We start from the raw sequence: 18,205 nt of genomic DNA, 5'->3' as shown, positions 1-18,205 counted from the left end.
AACTTCATATTTTTTGCCTAGAGTCATGGCTCAGCATTGTGTTTTCACACATAGTGTTTTCTTATTTTTCATTATGGCACATGTTGGCAAACAACAGTCATGCTGACAAGAGCAAATTCCAGGGTGAGGGGCAAGGGAGCCATTTGTTGCTTATTCAAAATATCAGTACCAGCCACTGATTATTAAAAAGCATTGCTTGCATTATTTAGCATGTAAGACCTTTAGGAACTGGAACAGCATCTTATATTCTACAAAGCACAGTGATAGGAATAAAATAGGATCTCAATAAGTAGTTATTGAATAGAAGAGTGAATGTGGATAGACACACAAATGTAGACATATACCAAGTACTTGGCTATGTGCTAGGCACAAAGATAAGAAACACTGACTCTGCTTTCTAAAAGTTTGAAGCTTTGTTGGGCTGTGGATTTGCCGTAAGTGATTAATAGAGGGATAGCTAGATAGCTCCTGTTTCTGAAGAAGTTAAGTTAGAGGGCAAGACAGCTACTTAAACAAATAATTCCAATGTAACAGAACAAGAGTAGTAGTTTGCATAGGGTGCCATGGAAGCATGCATTTTAAGAATGAGGAAATGTATGAGGAAATGTGGGAAAAGTGTTTCAAGCAACACGAGCAAAGACATGGTGGTATGAGACAGCAGGGTGTGTATGAAGGAAATAGATTCATATTGGGATTCCCAGAAACCAGATGAAGCCATATGGGCAGACAGGGAGAAGACAGGGAGCAGGTCATAGCCTGGCACATCATGATGGGAGAGAATGGTCCACAAGAACCAGTGAAGGTGTTGAGCAAGAATGTGATGTGATGTGCCATGCATTGTCCATGCTTACTCTGGCTGCAGGGCAAAGGAAGGATTTCAGAGGCAAGGTAGGTTGCTGAGAGAGGTTAGGAGCTCAGTTAGGAAGGCTCTGAGACCACACAGGTCTGAGCAGCATGTAGCTGCAGAAACAGGGATGAAGAGTAGAGCAATTTGAGAAGACAAGAGACTTTATGACTCTGGATTTGGGAGGTTGAAGGGAGTAAACAAAAATATGGGCTTGGTTTCTTGTTTGGGTGACTGGGTAAATAATGGTGACACTGAATAGGAGAGAAAATCTAGGAGAAAAGAGGATTTGGGGATGAAGATTATTAGAGCAGTATTTTGGAAATGTTGAGTTAGAGGAAACTGGTACAAGCAGGGGCTATATCCAGCCGACAGTTATGTATTAGTATGAGGCTCCTAGGGAAACAATAAGGACTAAAAAAGATTTGGGAATGAATTAATGAATTCAGAATGGCAATGAATTTCAAGGCAGGAGTCTTGATGAGTATGATTTGGAGCTTTGTACCCCAGGAAAACATGTTCTTAAACTTAATCCATTTCTGTGGATTAATGACCCATCAATGAGGTTACTTCAGTTAAGGTAGGGCTCAACTCAGTAGGATGGACCTTAATCCTATAAATGGGATCCTTTATAAGCTGAATGAAATTCAGAGAGAAAGGAAAAAAGCCGGCTGCTATGTGCATTGCCATGTAACAGAAGGAGCCCAGGACCGAGGATCATTTGCAGCCCTGTATTCAGTCTTTGGGAAGAAAGCATCACCTTATGGAGCCTTGATTTGGTCTTCTCCTAGAATCAAAACCTTGAGCCATTAAATTCCAGTTGTTTAAGCCAACCTATTGCATGGTGTTTTCTTGAGCAGCCTAGGAAACTAAAACAATGAATCTCATCCATAACTCACTCATACCCAAGCATAAATCCCTGGGGAAGTTCATGGTCGTTTGAGCACATACCACAAGCTGGAATTAATGTTGGCCTGATTCCTCTGAGACATTTGACTCCCTACGAGAGGCAGGAGAAGCGCAGCAATATAGTAACTCAAACCCTGTTCTTTATCATTGAATGCATACTTGTTGATCAGTTGTTAAAGTTCCTTTCTCAAAGAATCAGTTCAGTAGCCCAGCAATAGTTTGTTTGTGGTGAAAGGAAAATTGGGGTTTATTGGTGTGTGCTGTATTATCATTGCCAAAGGGACTATTGCTTGTGAGAAGATGGGCTTCCCAGAGGAACAAAATTTGGGGGGAGGATCACTTTAGCCCTTGCCTGTTAGTGTATCAGCATGAATTAGTTTCTTGTTAACAGTGATGAGTTTGGATGACTCAGAGCCCTGCTTTAGGGGAGACGACATACAGGTGAAGGCATGTGTGTCTTCGAGAGCTACAAAGGCTAGGTCCAGGTTCAGCCACTTTCCAGCTCAGGGAAATTGGACAAGTTATTTTTCTCCTCTGAATCTGAGTTTCTTGATCTTTTTAAATGGGTATAATAGCAATAATGTCTGTTCTACTTCTCATGACTCTGTTATAAAAGAAGATAATATTTGTTATAATAAATTTTGCAATGGGAATCCTTGCAAATACTACTGCTTGAAGATGCCTGGTAGAGAACCTGTACTTGCCTCAGCATACAATTGTTGAATGAGCTACACTGAATAGCACTTATTCATTTACTCATTTATTCAATAAATGCTCTCTCAATGTTTTCTATGTGCCAGGTATTGAAGAATGTAGATGACCTTAACCTAGTGGGAAGAGGGAAAAGTAGCTGCACAGACACATGACATAAACAAGCCTTTTCTCTTTTTATTGTCCAGTTATTTTATCTTCATTCGTGGTGGATACATGCAGAGGGTCAGTAGTGTTTATTTTTCCTATAGAATCCCCTTATTCTTTATTCACTGCAGGGTAAATTGTCACCCAGTAGTGAAAGGTTCCAACCACATGTGGCCTCCCCCTAATGGGGTAGGGGTTGCTGTGCGGTCAGCATTCACATGACCAGGCTACAGTCTTTCTGTGATTCGCGGAAAGGAGCAGAGGAGGAGGAGGAGTTGGGGTTGACTGGTGAATTCAGCCAGACTATATTGACGTGACTGTTTTGCATCCCTCTGCCCTTTAATTTTATGACTTCCTGTAATGAGCCAGTGCCTATGAGTAACACAGAGCTTAGGTCAGCATTTTGATCCTTTGGGCATTAACATTGAGAAGCTTCATTAAGGTTATTAAGTCTGGTGTCTACTGATGCAATTGCACTGTGCAATGTAAACGGGAGATAAGTAACTAAATGTATCACAGCCTTAATTTTCTTGGGAACTTAATTTTATGAGAGAGGAAAAAGTGACAATGGCTAGATTTCCAAGATGCCAAAAGAACAAGGGAAAAGATAATTATTTCCACCCAATAGAATTAATTTCAGAGCAATGTTTTCTTAAACATAAAATAACTTAGATACAAATACCAGCTTTTGGGGCAGGTATTTTTTGGTCCATCTCCCAAATGTCCTAGCCTAATATAGGTGCAGCCAACGAGCAAAATGAACAGCACCAAGTGTGAGGGATCTTGACATGAAATACATATATTACATAGGAGTCTTAGAATAATGTTTGTCTTTTATGCAGAGGTAAATTGCGCTTTCTGAAGTGCATTTAGCTGAAAAATTATGAATAAAGAACAATACAGAAATTCTTTCCTCTAAGTCATTTATTGCAAACTCAACATATATTCCGTGGGGCAGTCATTATTTCTTTATGCTAAAGTTTTTTCACTGAATGAAAAGTTCTGGGCAGATTTTCTCCAATCATGTATTGAAATTACCAAGATCACATTAAATAATTATATAGAAAAGAGTGAAAATTAGTCCCCACAATGTAGATGCAATAGAGATACAATGGGGAAACTTAAGCCAGATTTTTAGCTTCTCAAGAACATTATATTTTGTCCTACCTTAGGGCCCTCAAATGCAGTTCCCTTCTCTCTTCCCTTCAGTCTTCAAATGACTGACTCCTTTTATCTTTTAGATCTGGGCATAAATATCACCTCCTCAGAGATGCCTTCTCCATGGTCCTCCCTTTAAAGAAGGTTCCCTCACCTCCATTTTGATTCTTGATCATTGTATCCCAGATTCACTTAATAGCATTTATCACAAATTATAATTATACATCTATTTATTTGTTTATATGTTTGCTCTGTCTCCCACCATGGAGTAGAAGACCCAGCAGGCAAGCGCTGTCCATGACTATTTCATTCCCCATGAATATCCAATGTCTATAAGACTGTCTGGTGTATATAGGTGGTTCGTAGATAAAAGAATGTGAAAATGATAAAGGAGTTATGATGACTGCCATCTTAGTGGAAGAGAACTCATTTGTAAGGCAGCTAGTGTAGGCCCAAGTAGCATCTCATCTGGTTATAAAAACTTAGGCAGCGGTCATCTTTTCTCAATACTGTCAGCTTTATTTCAATTACGTTACTAATAGTACGTTACATCTACTTATCTAGAGATGGGATGGAGTGGGAGCATCCCATGAGTGTTTGGGGCACTTTGAGCTCCTTGTGGGCAGGGACTGGGCCTTTTATATAAACTGGATAAATTCCCAGTATCGAGCACAGTGCCTGGTCCAGAACAGGTGCCAATAATATTGTTGAATTTAACCAAACTGAAATATTTGCAGTGCTTTTGCCTTCTCCTGGAAAAGGAAATCAAAGCAATTCAAGATAGTACTCCCTGATTTTCTGCCCACCAAGCTTTGTGTGGGTAGGAGTTATCTGCTGGCCGATCATAAAAGATTAGACAATAACTGACAAAAATAGAATCAAAGCTACCTTTCTATAGTTAAAGAGGTCCACTCATTTCAGTGATGCAGAGATAAATTTCCTCTGTCTGTATAGCTATGACCAAATAATAATACAAAGGAATGTTTTATTGTTTCGCTAAGATCCTAAAATGAGAAAGATGTATATACAAGGAAAATATGAAAAGGAAAAAAAGGCAGAAATTCAGACACACTCTTAGAATTCTAAGGGAGGAATAGATTTTACATTGCTGCTCTCACCTTTAAAATAGATTGTTTTAAATATAATAACAGTAATTCTAGTTAGATCAAGAACAAGAATTATAGTTAGATCTGCCCTTCTCCAAGAAAATATTTGTAATTTTCTATATAATACCCAATGCTTTTCAAAAAATAATTCCTTATGCAGCTCAAACAGCTTATGCCATGACAGGAAGACAGATAAACAATGAAGGTCATCCTTTATGGAAAGTGGAATAGAGTGTGCATTCCACTCTTTACCTGGGAGCATTTCTTATTTGAATGGTCCAGTAGCTAGCTGATCTTCAGCCTTGACTTCCTTTACTTTTATATTCACTTAAACACATTAATAAGAACAAAATACGAACTAGTACTCACTTATTAGAGGGTCATTAAGAGTGGACACTCAGGAGTCAAACACACCTGGATTCAAATCGCGTCTCTAGAACTTACTGGCTAGCCATGCTTCTCTGCACCCTTCAATGTCATCATGGGCAAAATGGAGTGATGATAGTGACTATCCCATACATGTCTCCGAGTGGGAAGGATTAAGAGAGAAACTGCCTGTGAAACACTTAACACAGTACATGGATTATTTACATTTCAGAGAAATAGCTCTTTTGTTTGGTTTTGTGTCAGTCACTGTGCTAGGTGTGTTATGTACTTACATAAGTTACATATCCTTACACAAACTTCAGGGAAGGTACACTTATCTCCATTTTACAGATGAAGAAATTGAAGCTCAGAGACATGGGATGATCAGATTACAAGTCTAGAAGGGGGCAGGAGCTGAGTCTTGAATTTGTGACTTCTGGATCTAAGTCCAGCGCTCTTTTCACTGTACTGTGGAGACATTCTCTCTGTTGAAAAAAATATAAACCTGTAGAATCACTGTATAATGATTTTATCATTTTATTTTGAGACTATCTGTAATCACTCAAATTGATGCATATAGCCTTTCCTGCAATTTTGTCCATTTATGAACATATTTTTAATTTTCATTTTGTACTTTAGCTCAAGAACTTGCAAAGACTTTATAGTGTTTTTATGAGTGCCTGGAACTTTAAAACTAATACTCTTATTCATCTTTGCCAACTTTGTAAAAATGCTTCACTATGTTGTTGGCTCATATTCGGCTTACAATAGCTCCAAGACATTGTTTCTATCACAGGAACCATCTTTTGCCCATGTCGCTCTTTATCCTATGCAGTTTCATAACCATTGCAGATGTAAGTCTCCAGCTGCCAACAACAGAAAACCCAACTTAAGATGGCCCAAGCCAAAAAAATCAATTTTACTGATTATTATGACAGGCAATTCTAGAGGTGTCAAATGTCAGGCACTGTGATGATTTGAAAATATTATATACCCCAGAAAAGCCATGTTTTAATCCTGATCTAATCATGTGGAGACAGCTGTTTCTTTTAATTCTGATTCATAATTGTAGGTGGAAATCTTTGATTAGATTATCTATATGGAGATGTGGTACACCCAATTGTGGTTGTGACCTTTTGATTAGACCCCCATTCCAGGTAGGTCTTTATTAGTTTACTGGAGCCCCTTAAAAGAGGAAAGATTTTGGAGAGAGCTTAGAGCTGACAGAGCAGTTCTGACACAGATGCTGACACATGGAGAACAAAGACACAGGTGTTTGGAGATGCTTAGAGCCCAGCAGATGTTGCCATGAGCTATTAAGCAAGTCAGAACCTGGAGAGAGCCAAGGGAAGCCAAGAGATAAAGTCATCACCAGAGAAGCAAAGTGAGGAACCCCCACAGGAACAGAAGCTGAAAGAAACAGAGCCTAGGAGCAAGGAACCAGCAAGGGACCCGCATGCCTCCCCAGCTAACAGAGGTGTTCCAGATGCATCAGCCTTTCTTGAATTAAGGTATCTTTCTCTGATGTCTTAGTTTGGACACTTTCATAGGCTTAGAACTGTAAATTTGTAATTTATTAAATTTCCCTTTTAAAAGCCATTCCAGTTCTGGTAAATCACATTCCAGCAGCTTGCAAACTTATACAGGCACCAAAAGATCCAAGGTCTCAAACAATACAGTTACCCTTTCATATCTTGGGGTTAGGGGTGTAGCACACCACCCCATCACACTCTCCCCACCCTCCTTCCACAATATGGAAATCAGCATAAATTTTTTTTCAGGCTTTCTGCATACTCTCTAGCTGCCTCTCCTGTTCCTTTTATACTGCATAGACTAAACGTTTTAAAAATTTTTCAAACCTGCCTTTGCTGGCCTGAAAATCCATAGGGGTAGACCCTTCACACTTCATCTTCTTTTAGTGAATCATATAAGCACTTAGCCTTTTCTCGTATGTGCCAGAATCTACCAGAATTCTTTTTTTTTTTTTTCAAAACAATCTTACACCCAAAAGAATGTTGTACTTTCAACAGGAGGGAGATGTAGATCTTGTTGTTTCCGCAAATGCTTTGCAGTTGTTGGTGTAACTGCAGCAACAGCAGTGGATTTCCTTCTTTCATTAGCACCATCACAGTGGCCAAACCACAGTCATTTTGCCCTAAGGAGGCATATCTAACAATTCTATTTTTTTCTTCAAGTTCATCACTTTCCTCTGCTACTTGGGAGCACTTTAGAACCACTAGGAACATTATGCTTGGGACTCCTGACTTTAATAGAGCTTATGGTGTTTCAGCAACACAAAATAGAAACTTGAGATGGAAAGATCACTGAGAAATGTCATGTGAGAGACTGCCGGAAACACATTTGGCATCCCCATACAGTGCATAGAACTGTAGCTCTTTTACCACAAATTTAATTTTAAGAAAAAAAAATTGTGTAGCTCTTCATTTATATTATTAAAACAGTAAAGCACATACTGTGCGTGTAATATTATACATGACAGTTCATACATTTTATGCATTTATGAGTGACTAAACCTTTTAAGATATCTCTACATGTCTGGCCTTTGAAAGTTGTTCTAGTTTGCTAGCTGCTGGAATGCAACACACCAGAAACGGATTGGCTTTTAATAAAAGGGGATTTATTTCGTTAGTTCTTCAGAGAAAAGGCAGCTAACTTTCAACTGAGGTTCTTTCTTACTTGGGAAGGCACATGGTGATCTCTGTTGGCCTTCTGTCCAGGCCTCTGGGTTCCAACAACTTTCCCCAGGGTGATTTCTTTCTATGTCCCCAAAGGCCTGGGCTGAGCTGCAAGTGCTGAGATGAGGTATACCGAGGCAAGGTATGCCGAGCTGCTTGGGCTGTGCAAAGTTGAACTCTCTCATTTAAGCACCAGCCAATTAAGTTAAACATCATTCATTACAGCAGGCTCGCCTCCTAGCCGACCACAGATGTAATGAGCAATAGATGAGGTTCATGTACCATTGGCTCATGTCCACAGCAACAGAACTAGGCACCTTCACCCCGCCAAGTTGACAACTGAATCTAACTCCACAAGGGTCCTCTGCAGTTTCTGCAAAACTCTGAAATTACCACTTAATACCTTATTCCAACCTGCGATATCTCAACACCCCAATGGAGAAAGTCACAATATGGAAGAGATAACCATACATCAGAACCTGCATTTCCTCTCTCCATCTCTTGGCCCTTGTTTGCACTCTGTTGACTTTACTCTCATTTAGGTTCAGTCTTAGTGATGGCAAGCAAGCTCCGAGATTATGTCCTACATCTCCATCAGTTCAGCAAAAGGAAAAATTCTCTTAAATACATTTCTGACAAAAATTGCAGAACTGAATCTCATTGAGTCCAGGTTGATCACACATCCATTTGGAACCAATCACTGTAGCCAGTGGGGTGCAATGCTCTGATTTGCCAACACAAGTTCTTATCCACCTCAAAAGCCAAGGGTGAAGCTCCTACCTCTGAAGAACTCCTAGAACTTAATATGCTTGAGATGGATAAGGAGATTCTCAAGGAAAAGTGTGGTGCCCTTAAAAAAAGGGATTCTAGTTGTAAACAATTATATGCAAACAATTATAGTAACACTTCACTTGTCCTTTTTAGCATTATAACTAAATCCCAACCATTTGTCCACTTTCCTAAAAATGCTCTGCATTCTGTTCCCATCTATATAGATGTTGCTTCCCACATTCAGTGTTCCTCCTCTTACCCATCACCAAAATTCTTGCCCTTTTTAATACCAGGCCCTTTTTTTTTTTAAGGTATAAAATACTTAAATAGGGCAGGCCATGGTGGTTCAGCAGGCAGAGTTCTTGCCTGCCATGCCAGAGACCCAGGTTCGATTCCCAGTGCCTGCCGATGCAAAAAACAAAAACAAACAAACAAACAAAACTTAAATAGTACAATTGACTGACTTCCAGTGGTGCAGAATGCACATTTTTTCAAATGTGCAATGCTCAGTTTGAAATAATAGTGTGTTGTCTGAGCAGAATATAATTAAACTGGAAATCAATGACAGAAAGGTGAAGTAGCACTTCTAAGAAGCCTATTGAAGCTTCTATATACTTTTTTTTGCATGTATCATCACAATAGATCATTTCTTTTTTTGTGAAAAATAACATATACACAAAAAAGCAATCCATTTCAAAGTATATTGCAACAATTTGTTACAGAAAAGATTTCAGAGTTTGGTATGGGTTACAATTCCACAATTTTAGGTTTTTACTTATAGCTGCTCTAAGGTACTGGAGACTGAAAGAAATATCAATATAATGATTTAACACTCATACACATTTGTTAAACCCCATCGCCTCTATATAACTCCACCCATCAACCTTGATCTTTCTCTCACTCTTTAGGTGTATTTGGGCTCTGCCCATTCTAACTTTTTCATGTTGGAAGGGGCTGTCAATAATATGGCATAGGAGGATGGAATTAGTTGATGTTCTGGAAAGACTGGCCTCTGCATTTCAGGACTTGTCTGGTCCAGGAACCCATCTGGAGGTTATAAGTTTCTGGAAAGTTACCCTAGTACCTGAAACTTTTGTAGAATATTAAATAATGCCCTAGATATTTTTTAGGGGTTGGCAAATTGTGATAGGTAGCAATGTCTAACTGATACTTGCATAAGAGTGACCTCCACAGTAACTTCTTGATTTTATTTGAACTCTCAGCCACCAATACCTTATTGTTGCACGTCTTTTTCCCCTTTTGGTTAGGATGGCTTTGTTGATCCTGAGGTGCCAGGGCCAGGCTAATCCTTGACAGTCATCTCCCACACCACCAGGGAGATTTTCAGACCTGGATGTCATATCCCACACAGGGTGGGAGGACAATGGTTTCATTTACAGAATTGAGCTTAGAGAGAAAGAGAAGCCACATCTGAGCAACAAAAGAGGTCCTCCAGATGTGACTCTTAGGTATACCTATAGGTAGCCTAAACTTCTCCACTACATATACAAGCTTCACAAGAGCAAGCCTTAAGATCATTGATTTTCCCCAGTGGTAAAGTTTAACAGTTCCATATTTTTTCTCCCATCCCTCAAGAGACTTTGCCAATACTTTTTGATTATCTACTTAATAGACTTTGAGATGTATCCAGGCATTACATTAAGCTATAAAGGATTAAAGGTCCTCTTTCTTATTCTGGGCTCCCTGTGTTTGGATTGTTTAAATGATCTATCCAGACAGGTTGAGTTAGGTTATGTGCTATAGAAAATTTAGGTCCTGGACAAAATAGACCTTTCTTCCTTAGGTCTCAAAGAGTAGATGATGTTCTACAATATAGACAATGTCTTTCTTACCCCTGTGTTCTGAATTACCTTAGTTCTGACCTGATCATCTTCATTCTTATCTCTAAATACCAACATACACATACATAAAGCAGCTTCTCAAAATCCAGATATAACAATTACCACCCAAACTAAATGTGGCTGCTACAAGAGCTTACAATCTAGGCCCCTGTTTTCTTATAACTATTTTCCAAATGAGACCATACCATAGTTGTTCTTTTGTTTCTGGCTTATTTTGTCTCACTAAATGTCACACAGTTTCATTCACAATGTTGTATGTCTCACAACTTCTTTCCTTTTTGTAGCAGCACAATTTTTGATCATATGTATACACTATCATTTGTCAATCTACTTCTCAGTCAGTGCATCCTTCAGCCACCACCATTTATTGGGCATCATGTATAATGTCCAAAGTCAACAGTCCATCAACACTGTCAAGTTTAGATCATTTCTTTGTTCCCAAGAGAAAGATAGCCAATAAACACACCCTCGCCAAATAGAAAATCTAAACCTCCTGTTAACTCTTGTCCCTCCCCCCATTACTTATCCCTGGTGTTGCTGAACTACTGTTGATGTTTTCCTGTTAAACATAGCCCAGAGCATGCAATAACATTTTCCCCCTATACCCCAAACTTATATACTCTTTATACAAGATTCATACCTTTGCAATAGTTCATGCAAAACTTATTTATATTTGTTGTGTTAATCAGTGGGATATATAGGTCTATACAACCCCTTGCAATCATGTTCACCTTCAATAATACCATGCCCTTTTTATGAGTTATTAAGAAAGCATTTCTAACCAATTGGCAAAATGGATCTGTTTGCCAAAAGAAAATTAAATGAATGGCTCAAAGTCATGGTGGTCAACAGTTTTTTTGGAATTTTGTTACATATATTTATCTTGGACACAATCCAAATTTTTTTTATGTATCTGTGAAATAATTGTATTTTTATGCGATCTTGACAAGGTTAAAGTAGGAATTTGGCCATTACATGAAGACAATCCCTGGAGCAGTAAATTCTGCTAAAAGATATAGTGATGCAACAGAATATAACCTCAGTTCACTTTTCTCCTGCTTTTTGGCTTCCATGGTTTTCCTTTTTTTCTAGGGGCTGTGCCACCTTTTGGTCAATGTATTTCTTTTTTTCTTTCATCTCTGATTTCTCTTAATTTAAACAAAGTGAAAGTGGGTTCCCAGAATCCCCAAGTCTAGCCATTCCTTACCTAAGAAGAGTAATTCACTAGTTCCACCAATTCAATAACCTCCTCTACTCCATTCTACTCTACACACATGCATAGTGGTTAATAGCACATGCTTTAAATAAGGAGAAACCTGGATGAGAGTACCACCACTGTTGTTTATAATTGTCTACGTGACCTTGGACAAATTAGTCAACCTCTTTAAGTTTCTGAATCCTCATTTGTGATATGTGATTAGTATATGCAATAGTATTGGGTTATTTTGGAGAAGCAAGCCAATAAGGCATTCAAAGCCCCTGGCACATGGTGGGGTCTTAGTAAATGGTAAATATTATAATTATTACACAACATTTTCCCATGCTTTAGTCAAAATGGAATCTTTATAAAACCTCTACCATGTAAAATTCATTTCACTGTCAGCCTTTGAATCATGTATGGGCAGAATTCCTGGTAGAGGAGGAGGCGGTACATAAAAGAGGTGCTCCTTATTTATTCATTGATTGCATCAAAGATTATTTATTGAGCCTGTACACTGTGTTGGGAATAGTACCAATCTGTTTATAAGTTAATAGCAAGGAACCATTATGTCTGTGGATCATGCAAAAAAAAAGTGCAAAACTGAATTCCTGTTCTCAAGGAGCTTCCACTCTTGAGGGAAAGACATAATTCAACCCATGAAAAAATAATGCAGGAGCTAAGACTTTTCATTATCAGGAGCTGGTATGCATACTGTGTGTTCTCAGAGGATTCTAGAAAGAGCATGAACAATGCTTGGCACATAGTATACACCCCCAAAATGCTGATTGAGTGAATCAGTGGGGTGAGAGATGGTTGTTGACAAGGACATTTGGCTTTAGTCCAGTCCACTCTGGCCTCTCCTTTTGCTAAGCACCAGTGGGTAGAGTGCTGTGGAGACAAATATCACTGATAATTTTGGGCATCCGCAAATGCATGTTAGTTTACAAAGGAAGGATAGAACTACCAATACATCCCAGTCCTCCTCACAGCTCAACCTGTGCCCTCATGCATGTGTGATCCTTCCAGGACTCACCTGCCTTTATCCACAGCTACTTGGTCCTTCCACTGAGACACATAGTGACTGTTACTTCTGCAGTTGTAATAAGAATCTGCCATCCACCTCCACTTAAGCCTCAAGGCCTTGGAATTGCCTGCAAGATCCTTGCTAGAGAATGTAAGGGTGGGACCACCTGGTTTAATTCCCATAGAAATAGCTGCTATCCTGGTCAGTGTGAGTGGATTCAACTAAATATTGCTAGGTACCTAAGAGTTGAGGCTTGTAACTAATAATATACTTGTACTCAGGCATTGGGAGGGGTTGAATATTTCTATAAAACTCCCCATAGGTATTACCGTTATTTCACAACATATGTCCTTTTATCATGGCTGAAGATAAAAGTACACACATATACACAATTAGCCTAAATATACTTATTCTGTTTTATTTCATTTTTTATTTCAAATAAGGGTGGCTGTAATTAGAAGCACCAGGTCTTATGAATTAGAGGGTACTGAAGTTTATGGTATGATAAAGGCGATTGTGAAGCTTTTAAAGCAAAGAATGTGTGGAAACGGCATGTGGAAATCGAACCTGGTGGCTTTACAGTTTTTGAAGTTATATGAGCATTTTTATCATTTTAAAAATTTTGCATACAAAATCCACACTTTTGGTATACAATTGTATATGTTTCAACACATAAAGTATGTAACTATCACCACAAACAAGATACGGAACAATTCTACCATGTAAAAATGCTGCTTTGAAGTCAAACCTTCCCCTACTCCTATCCCCTGGTGTGCCGGTCTGAATCTGTGGTGGACCCCAGAAAAGCCATGCCCTTTGATCCTCATTCAGTATTGCTGGGTGGGAGCATTTTGATTGTTTCCATAGAGATGTGACCCACCCAATTGTGGGTGGTAACTTTTGATTAGATGATTTCCATGGAGGTATGTCTCCACCCATTGAAGGTGGAGTTGCTTACTGGAATCCTTTAAAAGAGGAAACATTTTGGAGAGAGTCCCTTTTTTTAGAGCCACGAGAAAGCCAGCAAATGCCACCATGTTCACTATGTGTTCTTCAAGCTGAGAGAAAAGTGTTGAACATCATCGGCCTTCTTGATTCAAGGTATCATTCCCTGGATGCCTTAGATTGGACATTTCTATAATAAACTTGTTTTAATTGAGACATTATCTCAATATTAGAACTGTAAATTAGCAACTTATTAAATTCCCCTTTTTAAAAGCCATTTCGTTTCTGGTATATTGCATTCTGGCAGCTAGCAAACTGGAACACCTGGCAACCACTGATATGCTGTCTGTCCATCCCTCTAATTATGCCTTCTCCAGAATATCAATTGCCTGGAACCATACGGTATCTTGAAGACTTTCACTTACCATGACGCATTTAAGATTCTTCTATGTTTTACATCTATTAATAGTTCATTCCTTTTTATTGCTAAGTGGTATGTCTTTGTATGAATCTACCAAAGTTTCTTTATTCATTTACACATTGGATGACATTGAGTTACTGCTCATTATAGTTACTGCTGTAATCATTCATGTACAAGTATTTGTGGGAAGATACATATTCCTTTCTGTAGGATAAATGCCCATGAGTGCAAATGCTGGGTCATACAGCAAATGTATGACTAACTTTATATGAAATTTCCAAACTGATTTCCAGAATGAATATACAATTTTGCATTCTAAAAAGCAATGTGTGAGAGTCCAGTTGCTGAGACTTGGACTTGTCATTTTCTCTTTTAACCATTTAATCATTAGCCACTTTTTAAATTTTATTTTTTTAATTTAAAAAATTTTCTCTTAACTATTTAACCATTTTTCTTTATCTTTTAATAGGTATATAGTGGTATTTCTCTTTATTTGCATTTTTCTAATAAATGATGATGCTGTGCATCTATTCATGTACTTATTCATGATTGGTATTTCTTCTTTGGGCTTTCCTTGGGCTTTGTTAGCGTTTCTTTTTCCTAGTTTCTTAAGATGGAATCTTAGATTACTGATTTACGATCTTTCTTCTTTTCTAATATATAAATTTTATAGTATACATTTTCCTCTAAATGCTGAGTTGGCTGAACCGCACAAATTTGGAAAGTTGGTTTTTCATTTTCATTCAGTTCAAAACATTTTCTAATTTTCCTTGAGACTTCCTTGTTAACCAATGGATTATTTAAACTTTTGGGGATTATTTAAATTATTTAACAGCATATTTCTGTTGCTTTTCAAGTTTAATTCTACTATGGTTAGTGAACATACACTGTATAAATTCAATACTTTCAAATTTAATGTAGTTTTGTGACCTGAATATCATCTATCTTGGTGACTACACCATGTGCACTTGAAAAGAATATTATTTTCTGCTTTTGTTGGACACCCCAAAAATTCATAAATGTTAATTAGTTCAAGACAGTTGATGTGTTGTCTAGGTATTCTATATCTTTGCTGATAATTGTCTACTTGTGCTATTGATTACTGAGAGAAGTGTTGAAGTTTCCAACTATAATTGTGGATTTGTCTCTTTCTTCCTTCAGTTTCATTAGTTTCACCAGTTTTTGCTCCACATATTTTGAAGTTCTTTGGTGGATTTAGGATCAATAGTCTTCTTGGATGAGTTGACTCTCCTATCATTATGTAATATCCCTCTTTATCCCTGGTAGTTTCCCTTGTTCTGAAGTCTACTTTGATATTAATATAGCTACTAGTTTTCTTCTGATTAATGTTTGCATCATATATCTTTTTACATCCTTTCAATTTATCTATATCATTAAGTTTGAAGTGAGATTCCATAACGTCGTATAGTTGTGTCATTTTTTCATCCAATAAAACAATCTCTTTTAATTGGTATGTTAGACCATTTATATTTAGTATAAGTATTGATATATTTGGATCTAGGTATACTATTTTATTATTAATTTTCTGTTTGTTCTCCTTTTGTCCTTCTATTTCACCTTTCCTGTCTTCTTTCAGATTTGAAATGTTTTATTATTCCATTTTAATTTATCTATTGACTTTTTACCATTTATCTTTGCATAAATTTTATAGTTGTTGCTATACATATCTAATTTTTCTCAGTCTACTTAGAGGTAATAGTTCACCACTTCAATTAAAATATAAAACCGTGCAACTACAGAAGTCTCTATAGCCTCACTCTTTAGTTGCAGTGTCATCTGTATACACTGAAAACCCTATCATATAATATTATAATTTTTGCTTACCACAGTCATGCAAAAATTTAGATTGTTACGTGTATTTGCATACTTGCAGAGGAGCCATATTCATCTTCTCTGTATTCCAGTTTTAGTGCTGCTGAAATGAGCACAAAATATGTTTTTGAAATGTTTTTCTGGTAAATATTTATCCAGAACTTGCATCAAGTTTGTGAAACTGTGGACTGAAATTAGAAGCACAATCCCTGAGGAGGGAATTTTTCTTTTTTGGACAAAGATGGATTTGAGTCTTACCAACTATGCTTTGGCATTAAAGGTTACAAAATGAAGTCTTTTGTCTTGAAGTAAAGTAGAATGTGGAATTAAAAACTAGAATATGCATAGAAATATTTTATAACCAAAGCAGGCATTTTTTCTCTTGGTGACATGATATTTACAATATCAAAATGATCAGTTATCTGCAGGAATGTCCAAGTGGGAGATATTATCTAGCAGCTGCGGTTAAAAGGGGATTGACCCATCTTCCAGTAAATAACAGATACTGGGGAAGATGAAATGAGAGCTAATCCTAGCAGGTTTGGGAGTAAGGAATGTAGAGGTCATCTCATACATTGTTTAGATCATAGCCATGAAAGTGATCACAGTTGTAAAACATCTTTCACCCCACCCCCCCCAAAAAAATCAAAATTATGCACAGAATTTTATTGACATCTGGCACATTCCTATTGCAAATACTGTTCACACTTCCCCCTGGATATTCTGGACCCAGAATAAGAGAGTGATGAGTCTGTGCATCATGCTGCGAAGGCATCAGTCTTCTGCAACCTTGGTCATTCCCCAGAATATGTAATCATCAGCTTGGGATGTACAATTGTGAAGGTGACTGCTCCTCCAAAGGTGTTGGTGATGTAAGCTTGAAACCAAGGAGGAGGAGAGCAATTAAACCTCACCTTGATTAAACTATAGTGTACTCTGTCTGAGTCTGCAAACTGGGCTTGGTGGCTGCTTTCTCCAGTGAGAAGGTAACATTTACACTTGGAATCTGTAGGGAAACAGCTTGCCATAAAGGGTGGTGGGGATACTTTGCCTTCTCTGTCTAACATATACCTGGCAATTCACAGAGGTTCAGCTGAAATGTGTTATGCTCTATTGAGCCTTTTTCTCCCTACCTACTCTGACAGGTGAATAATCTCTCTACATGCCAACTCATGCGTCCCCTCCACCTGTCCAATTCATGTTACAGCCTTAGTTTTCTTGTGACAATTTCTCTGATTTTAATCTCCATTAAGACCAGGGCTGTGCCTTGGTTTCCCCAAAGTGACTTACCCAGCGTGGATTATGTTTGCGCGAGGCAGTTAGTAGTGTGGTTGAGATCACAAATTCAGTCTGAGTTCAAATCTTGATTTTAATATTTTCTAGCTGGGCAACTAAAGGCAAGTTATGTAAATACTCTACAACTCCGTTTCCCACCTGTAAATTGAGATACAACACTATTTGTAAAGAGTAAATGAGCTAAAATATGTGAAGTGCCTAGCATTTTTCCTGACACATAATAAGCCCTATTTTTTTTTATTAAGTGGTCAATTTTTTTCCTATAAAGTCATGAAACAAATATACAATTATTATATTTGTAAGTAAAACAGGACAGAGCACAAACAAGATTAACTAAAGAAAAAGTAAAGAAAACAAAGTCGTCCAGATTACAGATGCAAAAGTCTTAGTATCTATTTTTAAAAGAAATAAAAGATCACGCTGTAAATTGGTACAACCACTTTGAAAACCACTTTGCAGTATCTACTCAAGAAGAACATTCTCCTCTTCTGTGATCTAGCAATTCCACACTTGAGTATATAACCAGCAGAAAAGTGTCCATGTGTTCACCGAATGATGTTTGATTAGATAGAATGTCCACAGCAGCAGTAGCTATAACTATAGTAATCATCAACTGGAAACTTCCCACATGCCCATCAACAGAAGAGTGGATACATACATCATGGCAATGAAAATGATTATCCACAGCTACACACAGCAGAATGGATGAATCTCACAAATAATAATGGTGAGCAAGAAAGCCAGACATCAAGGAGTGCATCCTGCAAGATTCCAGGCAGAACTCATTTGTGCTGTTAGAAGTCAAGATAATGGTTACCCTGTTTGTATGGTGGGGGTGGGGGTAAAGGCTAGGGCAGGGATTCTGTGTAGCTAACATTTTAATTTCTTTTTCTGATGCTGATTTCAGAGGAGGGT

General features: G+C 37.9%; 1 protein-coding gene across 2 annotated transcripts in view; it reads left to right on the top strand.

Moving 5' to 3' along the window:
• The window catches only part of CLIC5 (chloride intracellular channel 5), a 182,731-nt gene that overhangs the window by 51,865 nt on the left and 112,661 nt on the right, over nucleotides 1-18,205 (top strand). The gene's annotated exons all lie outside the window — the stretch shown is intronic.

The sequence above is a fragment of the Tamandua tetradactyla genome, chromosome 5 (assembly GCF_023851605.1).
Source record: "Tamandua tetradactyla isolate mTamTet1 chromosome 5, mTamTet1.pri, whole genome shotgun sequence".
Lineage (NCBI taxonomy): Eukaryota > Metazoa > Chordata > Mammalia > Pilosa > Myrmecophagidae > Tamandua > Tamandua tetradactyla.
The sequence above is the reverse complement of the archived record's forward strand: the minus strand, read 5'-3'. Positions and strand labels throughout refer to the sequence as shown.